The sequence below is a fragment of the Bombus affinis genome, chromosome 10 (genome assembly GCF_024516045.1).
Source record: "Bombus affinis isolate iyBomAffi1 chromosome 10, iyBomAffi1.2, whole genome shotgun sequence".
Classification (NCBI taxonomy): Eukaryota; Metazoa; Arthropoda; class Insecta; order Hymenoptera; family Apidae; genus Bombus; species Bombus affinis.
This window is the reverse complement of record NC_066353.1, coordinates 1,488,585-1,500,620: the sequence shown is the minus strand read 5'-3', so window position 1 is coordinate 1,500,620 and position 12,036 is coordinate 1,488,585. Positions and strand designations below refer to the sequence as shown.

At 40.1% G+C, this 12,036-nt stretch overlaps 1 protein-coding gene and 1 long non-coding RNA gene across 11 annotated transcripts in view; one reads left to right on the top strand and one right to left on the bottom strand.

The window, feature by feature from the left end:
* Positions 1-12,036, bottom strand: part of LOC126921379 (LIM domain transcription factor LMO4.1) — a 479,425-nt gene that overhangs the window by 122,205 nt on the left and 345,184 nt on the right. For 8 of the 10 annotated variants that reach the window (XM_050732924.1, XM_050732927.1, XM_050732922.1 and 5 more), the window contains one exon: positions 9,991-10,121. The exons of the other annotated variants lie outside the window; for them this stretch is intronic. The gene's annotated coding sequence lies outside the window, so the exon portion shown is untranslated. The remainder of the gene's footprint in view (positions 1-9,990; positions 10,122-12,036) is intronic. 10 annotated transcript variants of the gene reach the window in all.
* LOC126921388 (uncharacterized) lies at positions 6,953-7,967 on the top strand. Its single transcript, XR_007712315.1, has 3 exons — positions 6,953-7,336; positions 7,420-7,515; positions 7,602-7,967. It is a non-coding gene; the product is annotated as an uncharacterized LOC126921388 (long non-coding RNA).

Sequence of the window (12,036 nt, the reverse complement as noted above, 5' to 3'; positions counted from 1 at the left end):
ATGATATAGAAGGTACAGATTTTATCGGTGAAATCTTGTGAAACAGAGTACGTAGTTCGATCGGGGCGTGTCAGATTCACCATTACACTTCGCATAGTTGGAAAATAACGTGGGCTTGATTGGTCATAATTAGATCGCGAGTTAAACATTTAGATCATATAGCGGAGAATCGGGAATTCTCTTTAGTTGGAATAAGGTTGTAGGTGTGAGTGAAACCGATTTTATGTAAATTTCGTTAAAGTAATTGTTCAGGGTGTCAAGAATAGAGCAACTGTGCTATCCTTTCGATATTTATTGACGTTGAAAAGTGGCACTCGTAGGATGTTTATTGTTCCATTTAAATAGCTTTCATTTCCATATAATTAAGATAAACGCAGTAAATAACTGAATTTAAATACTTACTGGTGTTAAGACATGGAATGTTCCTCGGTTGTTACGTTATAGAGACTGTAGGTTGACGTCTATAATTGATTGATGACAATGCTAGGGACAAGATACCCGTAGGCCACAAGGCTTTCATAATAGCTGATTCGGCAATTAATAGATTGAAGAAGACGATTAATGGACTAAAGAACGTAATTAATCGTCGAATTATGAAAACTTCTTCCATTTGATATCGAGTATCGTATAACACTGTCAATAGCACAATACTTATCCTTTCTCGAATCGTCGAAGTAGGCCTTTCCGTCTCTATTTCGAATAAATTACGATCAACGGTGCGTACGGAACGTGTGGATAGTATTGCTTGCAAGTTAATAAGAAACTTATATTTACGGCGTCTAACTGCGTTACATGGCGATCATTAATTATAAATTTGATACGCGAAGCGTCGAGATTGCGAAAGAAAAATATCCTACCAATGTTGAAACTGCGAAACCGGTCTCAAGTAGCTGCACGTCCAATTCCAAAAAGCTAATTGCGTCTCTCAACAAACATTCTGTCATACACGGCATATACGTACATATACCTATTAAGCTCTTCACACGAGCGTTCAGCACATCCACTTAGAATACACCTACATACACGGACAAATATTTACCAAAGCAATCGAAATATTTCTTTACCATTTAGCGAAATTAAATTCGTTCGATGTACGCGACAGCAGTTCGACGATACGGCTTCGTTTACGAGGTTCGTAAAAATGTTTCACGTTTCATCCTGGACGAAAGCACACCACCGACGAGATGGAATTTCACGTGCCTCATTCTGCTCAATTCTTACCCATACTCGCTCCATAAAAACGTTCGTCCACCAAACGTATTTACGTTGTCACGACACACTTTAACACGAATCACCGCATTCTTTATTGTTTATTATCAGTCACTTACGATACCGTTCTAAGTGCGAATTTTAGCGAAAAATAGAAGATGAATTGAATTAGATATTCCAAGGAACTGAGTTATAAAATATGCAATAATCGTAAGAATGTTAAAATTGATCGATACAGTGATCGCAAGATACGAAAATCTTAATCGCATCTTCGATTGTACTTTATCGAGCAGGTCTTTCTTCAAATTCGTTCACATTATAAAAGACGTTTGCTTATTACACGGTATACTGTCACCCGAAAAAATACGATTTATAATCGAACGGAATTTCATGGAGTAGCATCGATGAAAGCCCGTTATTTCCGTAGCTTGTATGAAGAGAGGAGGCACGAAATCGTACGGTTTGCCGATCGAAGTCGTTAAACGTATCGAAAACCGAATTTAATCTGCCGGAAAATAGACGGTGGAAATTTGTTCCGAATGTCATTTGATACGTATTATGCCAGTGGGAGAAGGAAGGAATACCGACGAATATTTGCACGAAACTATAACACGGCCTCTCTCTATTTCTATCCAATTCGTGCGGCAGACTTTATTTTGGCCAAAGCATCGCGGTCGTTGTTTGTTGTTCACCACCGTCTACCCCGTTTTTCCACTTCTCTGTATAGTTTCTAATTCAAATATTTCTTAAATTCTAGCTACGAGGAAAAATTATATCAATAATTGATATAAATCTACCTGGCTCTGTAAAAATAGCTATGTAAAATATCCCTATAAACGTTGAAATTATAGTTCTCTCTTTATATAAAACAATAGAGTGATTTTATAAATATTGTAGGATAAAATTTAATTCGCGGAATTTGGATAGATACTTTTCATCGCTACCCAATCAATTTACCGTCTGCCACATCATAGCAGTGAAATCGAGAACAATGGTGGAAAAATACTGATTTCAAGTGTCATTCTATGCACGCACGGTGCACGATGAAAATTCCCCTCGTGCACGGTCGCGAATCGAAACTTCAACCGGCAAGATTCATTCCAGACAATCAGACAGCTCGAAGGAAACGCAATTACTGGTCTTAAACGAACCAATTAACGCGGGTCTGCGTTATCGAAGCGCACTGTTTCATCCTGCGAAATGGTCCGACTGCGCATGCACATATACATATATATGCAACACATATATATATCTAGATCAAAGATTCGCATAAACTACCTTCTGTAACAATAGTTAGATACACGCCAACAATAAGATTATCTTATGGAGTCGTCGGATATAGTGTGTTATCTCGGTGGAAACTGTATGGACCGGAGAGACGAGACACGATAAAGCTATTCCAACGGCTCACGAAATCCGACGGTGACCGCAACAGGTTCAATAGCGCCACGTATCCCTTTAATGCACAATTGAAATTTGCACTAACGTTCCAGTTATGTGGCAAGAAAATTGCACCGATACCGATCACAAGTCGAGAAATGATCTTTAAACGAACGACCATCGAACGTGGACAGGAAGCTTGGCCACGCGAAATTTACGTACCCTAATTTAAATGATAGCTGTTTTGAACGTGAATCGCGCGATGATGGTATACAGTCGACTGTGAATAACGTAATTAAATCGAAGATCGATGGTATCAATTAGAATTAGAGAGAGTTTTCCTTATTCATAGCAAATTTAATTTGGAAATTTGAAAAAATAAAACATAGGTTATCACAACGATATTTGTACTATCCGCGAGGACATAAAATGTTTTTCACCAGCGAAAATATTTTTTTCCGCCCTGAAGCTTTGAAAATTTCGCAATAACAACCTCGTGTAACGTGGACCAGTACCTATTCACAGGTCCCTTTACAAAGGACCAAAATCTAATTATTTCGAGCAATTCACTCGGTCCACGAAGTCGAAATCAAATCACTGGAAAACAATCGAATCACGCAAAAAAGCGATCGAAACAAAAAAAAAAAAAGGAAAAAAAATTACCGGCCATTGTACTCGACTTTTTCCGTTCGATTCTTCGCGAGCAAGTTATTTTCCGCAGTGACCGTTTAATGGCTCTGATTCGATCGGAAGATTACGTCATGTCAATGTCAGTGGAGGTATCTTGTAATTGTGTCCTGCTGATAATTCTAGCCGTTGACTGGCCGCTGGCCAATCCAATATTTGTAAATCTAAATGCGGATGCGCTTAGAACTCGATTCCACAGGTATAAGCACCTTGTCGTTTGCTTGGAACGATGCCGCGTTTCCAAAAATACACCTGTCTCAGAGGAACAATCCACCTTTAACTAATATATCTTGAAACCAACGAATCGATACTCCTTTTTCAAAGCAGTCGCCTACACATGATCGATCAATCAACTTCGATGTGTTAAATTTACTTTGTAAAATTCAACGAGGTACTTCGTTCCAATAAACCGAGTTGAAATGAGAATAAAAAGAATTAATTTACAACGATGTAAAGTATAATAACGTTTGAAAGCAGGAGATTGATTTGCAAAATCAGAACGGTGGCGTAATTTTGCATAAATTAATCTTTGTGAAATAAAATTTTAAAAGAAAAACTACGCATATAGTTTTCGTTCGTTAATAAAATAGCTGTCGATAGAAAATGAACGCATGAATCAATCGGATGTTCTCGAATGAAGCAATTGTATAGCCTGCTCGTTGATAATTGATCAAGAAGGGTTATGTATTTAGAATATAACGTGCGATTACAGGTTACAACGTCTTTTGATTACAAATTAATCGATCTGCGCTTTTCTTGTTCTCTCGCCAATTTTATCCTTTCCTAACGCTCTAAACGTGGTGCATCGTTATCAGAACCTATCATTATCACGATGAACCTGTTTTCCTTTCAACTCTGTTATGTGGATGATTGCGTAATCGTTAAAATATTCTGTCATTTACGTCATCGACTCGAGTGTTTGTGCAATCACTATCGATTATGCTGTTTAACTACTGTGAGATTAACACCGCTGATATCCCTTCAGAAATGCACAATAGTTACAGTACTTGTAACTATTTAATATTTCCTATCTTTCAAACGAACATTTATTATTTTAATAGAAATTTACCAAGATAAATGGACCACTGTGATTAGAATTCTGCTCACTCAAACTACGTTTATTGGTATAAAATCTTGATTAGTGAATTACAGTATCTAAAAGTGAATTCGTATACATGGAAACTCATAAACGACTGAAAGAATCAGTGAATTCCTATCATAGGAACAATTTGTCCTATCATAAGAACAAATGGAAACAAATTATAAATTAAATCTTCAAGTTTTCTGTGATCAATGTTCAACCCAATAACGTGCAAATAATGTTCAACTACTATCTCGTATAGGTTTAACGATTAAACATCTTGATAGAAGAAATGGTCCAAGTAATACAACATTGACCTAAGAACAGTCGGTTGAACTTCGTCTCTAAGATTTGAAGATTTAATTTATGATTTGTTTCCATTTGTTCTTATGGTAGGACAAATTGTTCCTATGATAGGAATTTACTGATTCTTTCGGTTGTTTATGACTTTCCATGTATACGAATTCACTTTTAGATACTGTAGTTCGCTAATCAAGATTTTATACTAATAAACGTAGTTCGAGTGAGCAGAATTCTACTTAGAGAAAGATCTGCGAGTCGAAAAGCGTGGTAGCTGTCCCGATCGGCCGTGTTGTGGTCGAAAAACGATCGGGACCGATTAACAGCGTCCGTTATCGTTCGACAGAGGATCGTTGTCGAGGGCGTCAAGGTCGATATATCGAGCGACGGGGCCACTTTACGGGCCGGTATGCGCAGGTATTTCGGCACTTCCGACAGAGTCGTTTGTCAGCATTAGAGAGAGAGACGGAGCCGGTCGATCGGAATAAGCCAATTTTCCGAGCGATTTCTTATCGACCGCGCTGATCGTCCCCCATGATCCTGTCGCTTTAGCTACTCACGAGACTCTCGTCACGTGTCGTCTCAGTGTCGAGCACGTTTTATCGGTGGTCGTTAAACGATCACCGCGCGACTCTCGTTCCCCTTCTTCCGTCTCTGTATACGGCGTTCTCGATTTCTTGCTGCTTCACTCAAGCTATTTCCGAACTATTTCTGAAGAAACGTTGAACGTTTTTAACGTGTGTTAAACGTTACGCAAGACGTTGCGCTTGTTTACTTGTAAACACTCGTGAAGATAAAGAAGACGAGAGAGATTTGAGGAGTAATGGTATCTTATAGCAACAGTAAACGTGTTAGGTACGGGCTATATCTAGATATTAACGACGCGATTAGGAAGGTCGATGTCGAACTAAAGAGTCTCTAGACCAGTATATGTCTGTTACAACCCTCTGGCACGATTGAATCAATATCGCTAGCGAATTTTTACAAATCACAAGTTGAAAGTTATCAATGTGTATCAGTAAATTGCAAGTCTGTTAACGAAGCAAACGAAATTTAATAAATTACAAGTTATCTGGTTTCGAATATAAAATTTGTAAAATTATAAGAGAGAAGTGTGTAACCTACGATTTGTAACTTGTTCATTGACTGATATTACTTCTACTACTTCGCTTTCTACGCTACTCTCTGAATTATACTATTAGACTTGAACCTTTCCAATAATCGATACGGTACGCTAACTCTTTTTACTTTCGATCAAACCATTTTCATAATGGTTTGGAAAATGCCTCTATCGTTTAAGCTTCTAAATGTCGCGGTTAGTTTCAAGGGTGTCGTTGGCTTGGAAGATACGAGAGATTTAATTAAGTTTGATCGAGGTGGCTGGTGCTGAAACGGAACGGGGCAGCGCGGCGTGCCGCGTTCCCATCCGGGCCAGGATCCCACGATTTCTACAAGAAGTTTCAATATATCGGCTGAGATGATAAGGCTTTAGTGGGCTGTAAATCATCTCGTATCTAAGTGACCGAAGCGAGGGATTCTCGAGGAGGAATGGCCGGTTGTTCCGGCTTGGTCGAGGGCATTAATGAATTTCCATAATGGCGCGATAACAGTGTACACAGTGGGCCATTAATACGCACTCGCGAGATCTTTACGGGCGTTTTACGCTTCTCGTAAACCTCGCTCGCGCGCAATTTGTCCCTCTTGCCTCTTTCTTCGCGGACCAAGCTGCTCGACCTACCACCGATTTCTTCCATAGATTCTCTTCTTGGCCATTTTCTACTCCATCATTTGTCACTATGACGAGATTTTACGCTTGTGCTTCGTAACGAAAAGCGAAAAGGTCTGATATTGAAACGTAACAAGGCGGAAAGCAGGATATTATAACTCACGAGTCGTTTCGTCTGCAACAATAAGAATAACGAACATGATTGCTTGACTCAAACCGTTCGTCTTTTAATTGTTCTGGGCAGATGTAATATTTCATGTACGTATTCTTGGAATTATTCGAATTATTATATCTACTACGAAACGTATAATCCATTCGTGAATAAGCGATGCGTAAGTGTATAAACACTTTAGCTTATAATATTTTCTCTTCTCCGATCGAATGCCACGAGAAATATGTTTTCACCTAAAAGCATTAAAGTACAACAAATACCGGTGCATAGCGTGCTTCGTTATGTATATTTGCGGTACCGAAGCTGTGACTATATTGTCAAAGACTTGAGAGGAAAAATGCTGTACAAATAATACAACTTCATTATCGAATTCATTTGAAATTTGCAAGCCATTTGCAACCGCATCTGTCTATATGATATTATGAATATTTGACTATTTGAAGGAAGAATTTTTTTACAGAGAAGAAATCAGCGTTCACGACGTAAGCAGTTAAGAGCATAGAGTCCCAAGGAATCGGATTACGAGAAGGCAAGGGAGAAATGGGACTTCCACTCCGTTGCCCGTGAATAGTTCCAAAGGCGAGGGCCTGAGAGTTTCTTCTGAGACTCGATGAAAAAACAACAAAGCCTCTGGAGCTCACAATACTCAGCCTCGGGCCCCGTTTCTCTATTTGCGTTTACAATAAGGAACAGAGGATCCACGGAACTCGCTCTCATGCGAGGGTGACCACAACGAACTCGACATTCCCCGATCCTATGAAAATTTATTCTCATTTTATTTGTAAATTTCATTAATGATCTGCTATTTCTTCCAAAACTTAATGAAATATCTCTTTTAAAATATGATTTTTATTTCGTTTACAGAACAAATCAGTCACTTCAAATACTTTATTCTCAGACGTGGTATGTCGCAACACATTTGCCTGAATGAAGAGAAGGACTTCACAAGATTTAATAAGTGTAATTTATAATAGTCAACATGATCCAACGATAAAAAGCATCACTGAATGTCATAACGTTAAAAATCGTTTTCTTCTAATTTCCAGTAGTGGAACATGCTGTATCATCGATGAGTCATGCCAGTGACCAAACTTGTCCAGGTTCAATCCTTTTTAAATTATCATAAATAATTCGATTCCTATTGGAACTAGATGCACCATAACAGTATAGAGTTCAGAAGATTCCAGCCAATAGCAACCCACGTTTATCCTCGTGTGGACTTACGTAACTGACACAAAGCGGAGAAACTTTTTCTTTAAATCAATTTGAACGCGGCAGGCTCCTCGTAAAACCCACGCGTGACCAGTTCGATGGTTTCCCTTCCTCTTAGTCGTTCTAATTGAGACTAGCAGCAGGTAACGATAGGAGAAGAAGCCAGGGGAAGCAAGAATGAAGAGGTAAACGGGACGAAAATGGGCAAACAAGAAGCACCTCCCTGCGTGTTTTCGTTCGACGCTCATTGCCAGCAATGACTAGCAGATATAGAACGTTCCCGATAGACCTGTCTAGGGAGGATAGTCACGGGACAAACGAGTGCCACGGATACGACGAACAATCATTATTACGACATCGTGCACGATGACGACGGAGAACAGTCGGGTCTTAGTGTCCACTTCTGTTGGACAGATAAGCATGAGAGATCATGATCTTGTTCATCGAACTTGCAATGCGTTCTTTCAAATTGAAATCGATACGTAAAATATATTTCGAGCTGGTAATAACCAGATGTAGGAATCGTGGATTAAGCTTTAATCATTTTAAAACGAACCACATAAATTGTTTGTAGTTTGATCGAATACTTTATCTATTAATCTCAGTAGATTAAAATATTAAGCACTTTTTTAAAATAAGAAACCTCAAGATAATCGTTGAAATCGCACAGTCCATTAAAATGAACTTTACGCTCGAAGATAACGAAGCCACGCGATAAATCAAACTTTACGGAGTAATTTATAATAAATCTGTCTACTTGCATCAGTGAGCAGAAAAGCTTTACAACGTGCCATCGTATTTTATCATATTTCGGTTTGGTTCAGGCGATGGACGCAAAGACCAAAAGACAAAACTTCGAAAATGTAGCGACACATGATTTAGAGGACAAATCAAATCATGTTGTTGTTTTGCCTCGGAGTATCAAGACCATTAGAATACAAGTAATGTAAGAACAAATAAACTCCGGGCAAAACAATGTCGCCGCTACGAGCAACCGTCGTATTAGGACGAATTCGAATTTTCCGACTCTCCCCCGACCAGTATAAATAAACAGACGCGATCGCGGGCGAGAGAGAGTATAGTACAGTATCAAGTGAGTATCGATAGAGATCAACAGCACTTAACGAATATCTCCGCGATAAATTATGTCGAGTATCTATTTCGGATTACTTGTTGTATTTACGACACAGTGTACGTTTACTTATTTATTCGAAATATATTTAACGGGTTGCGACAGCAATATCTCGTTTTCATTATTTCACACTATTTACCCTCGACTAAGCCTCCACAGAAACAACGCTCATTTCCAAAAAGGCAGACGTCAGTGAAATTCCGCCAAGGGATCGTTTGCTCTCATTTAACACGGCGTCGATGTTTTCCGCGGCCGGGAGGCCGACTGCGCGTAAATAGTCATATCTAACATTTATCAGGTGACACGGTCGTTCTAGCCTCGTCAAGATCCATTTGCGGGCCAGGATGCACGGGAGCATTACCGTGTCGTGATGTCAAATACTAACGGCGGAGAAGCGAGTGGTGTCATTACCGGACCTCATAGCCGGCCATCGCATCTCACTACTCCATCCCTTTCCTTCGACCAACCCCGTGGTCGTATTTCTCCGTTGCGGAACACAGAACAGCGTACACCGACGCAAACAGGTTGATAGATCTTGATGGAGCACCAAGGCCCCTTGGCCACAGGTTCTATGCTAAATACTGGCATCGCAATTAGACGTATAATTCAATTATGCTGGAAATAAATGCGGGGATGGCTTCAAATGGGACGTAAACGCGATCTGAATATAGTCCATGACGATGGACAGGATCGAAATTTTTTTAATTTACAGATGTATTTGTGGTATGATCACGGAGAAATGATCACAGATAGAATCAGGGATTTTTAAAAATATTATATAGGTTTATGAAAGAATTATAGATAACTGACATTTTTTAAATTTAATATACTCGTAGATCTGTGATAGAGCTGGCTTTTTTCAGGACAGTTTGTAAAGAAGACACGAAGCATTAAAATTTGAGACCAGTTTCACGGAAAATAAATACGCGTATTATTTAGTTAATTAGTTACAACGTCGTATACGCAGAAGATAAAATTGTTATTTTTGTGTTTATATAATATATGGAGGAAAGCAGGACGTGAATGATTTTTATGTATTCATGGAATTTTACGGTATTCTTATTTTCAAATATGAATGAACGAAAACTTACCGTCGAGGCTCAGCCGATACGACACTCGCGAATTCCTAGATCCCTTATTGCCCAGCCATCTAAGTCACATGCAGCAGTCGAAAAATTCGTTCGTACTTGCATATGGGGGATAAGAAAGGTAGTTTCAGGACCTAAAGAGAATAGAACATAACCTTATGAAGACACGCTTTACAACACTACTTCATAATACTATTATACATTACAAGTGGCATTCTAACGATTCTTCCTCAGTGTTTCTATTTAATCGAAAATTAATAGTTTCACGATTTCGAAAAATCCCGCAACTATTCCATCCCACCTAAAAAATCCCATCTTAACGCTATCACTTTCGCAAAACACATATTCCCAAGCAGGTATTAATTCACGCAACGAGGGTACATCTCTCTCTAGGTAATACTTACATACATATATACATACATAAGAGCGTGGTTACGGGAACCATGATTGGCGTTGGCGCGAGAATGGCTTGGGGACGAGGCTAAAGGGAAGAGAAAGAGGATGACGGGTAGAAGCCAGAAAAAGGAAGCGTAGGAAACGTGAAGGAAGAGAGAGAACGAGAGTGAAAAGAAAGGGATAAAAAAGAAGGAAACGAGAGTGTTTGGGAAAGAGGATGAGAAGGTGAAGAAGAAGAAGGAGGAGGAGAGCTGGCATCGGGGGTAGGGGCTAAGACGTTGTCCTGCCAACAGGTGGTAGCAACCTCACACTACCAGCGCTGCTGCTTCAGTACGGCAGCTCAACCCCTTTTTCACCCTCCGTGGCAGCAACCACGACGATAACCCGCGGCGACACCCGATAAAACGGGCCGTAGAGAGGGTTGGAGGTCTTCTACGATGTCGGGATAAGTGGGTCGTGGTCGGGGAACGGAAAAGAAAAACACCGGAGGGATTATCGGCCGTGGATACACCACCACCCTCTCTCTCCTCGGCTCTTTCGCCCACGCTAAGCCACGGCGCCCCTTTAACGAAAGAAACTTGCTCTTTGCCGGCAGCAGCACGTGCACTTGCTACGAGACGACGCGATGCTCTGCTTACGATTCTCGGTCAGGACTCGGCCCCCCCTCCCGCGCCCTCTCTCTCTCACTCTGTATCTCTTCCTATGTCGACGGCATGCTTCCACGACCGGGACGCTCGAGTGGTCTGTATTTTGCGACACGAGGATTTTGCGGTCTCTCGGGGAAAGGACAACCCCCTCTATGTTTCTGCTTGTCTCGCCCATCCTGTCGGCCCGTGGCGTGCAGTCACGTCGCAACGCTCGGCCAAGGGGAATTACCAGTGCGGAGGCTCGACGAGCTGGAAACACTAGCGTCGCGATCATTCTTTCAACGGACCAGCTGATTTTCCGACTTTTGTACTCCTCGATTAGGACGATTTTTATGTTTTATGTAGTTTTGTTTTTAGATTGAAGATGTTTAACCCTTTCATTATGAGTTAAAATAACGATATGACGTGTAACAGTGACACGGACCTTATTACATGGTTGATACTTCTTGTACGATAAATTTTAAAAAACAGTTGCCCATATAACGATCGTAAATCTTATGTTTACATTTTCCGATGTGCTCGTATGACGTGCGCACTTCGATAGACTTCAGTTCTAGCATCGATTTTACTGTCGATAGTAAAAGATTATTTGTATTTTGGAGGAGATAATTTAGATTGATTTAATAGAACAATCTTACTGGTGGAAACAATACAAAGAAGATAGAAATTTACAATATATCTTTTTTTGTAAAAGAAAATTTGCAGATATTGTGGATAGATTCGATAATCTTATCCTTCCGACCATCGAGTTTCCCTGCGTCGCTGTAATTTTAACGAAGACACCATTAAGGCGATAGGGGAAAGACGAGCCAATGTAAAAGATTCGGAAGCCTCAAAGGAAAATCTTAACGAGCAGGAACAATGAACCCATGTGAATTATTACTCGGCACAAAGCGGCCGTGTTTTCGTCGTTTAATAAAACGCGGAATGAATTAAACGAAAGGCCTTCCTTTTCCCTTCCTACCCTTCGTTTTTTAATAACGAGACTCCTGGTGCCCTTTGTTTC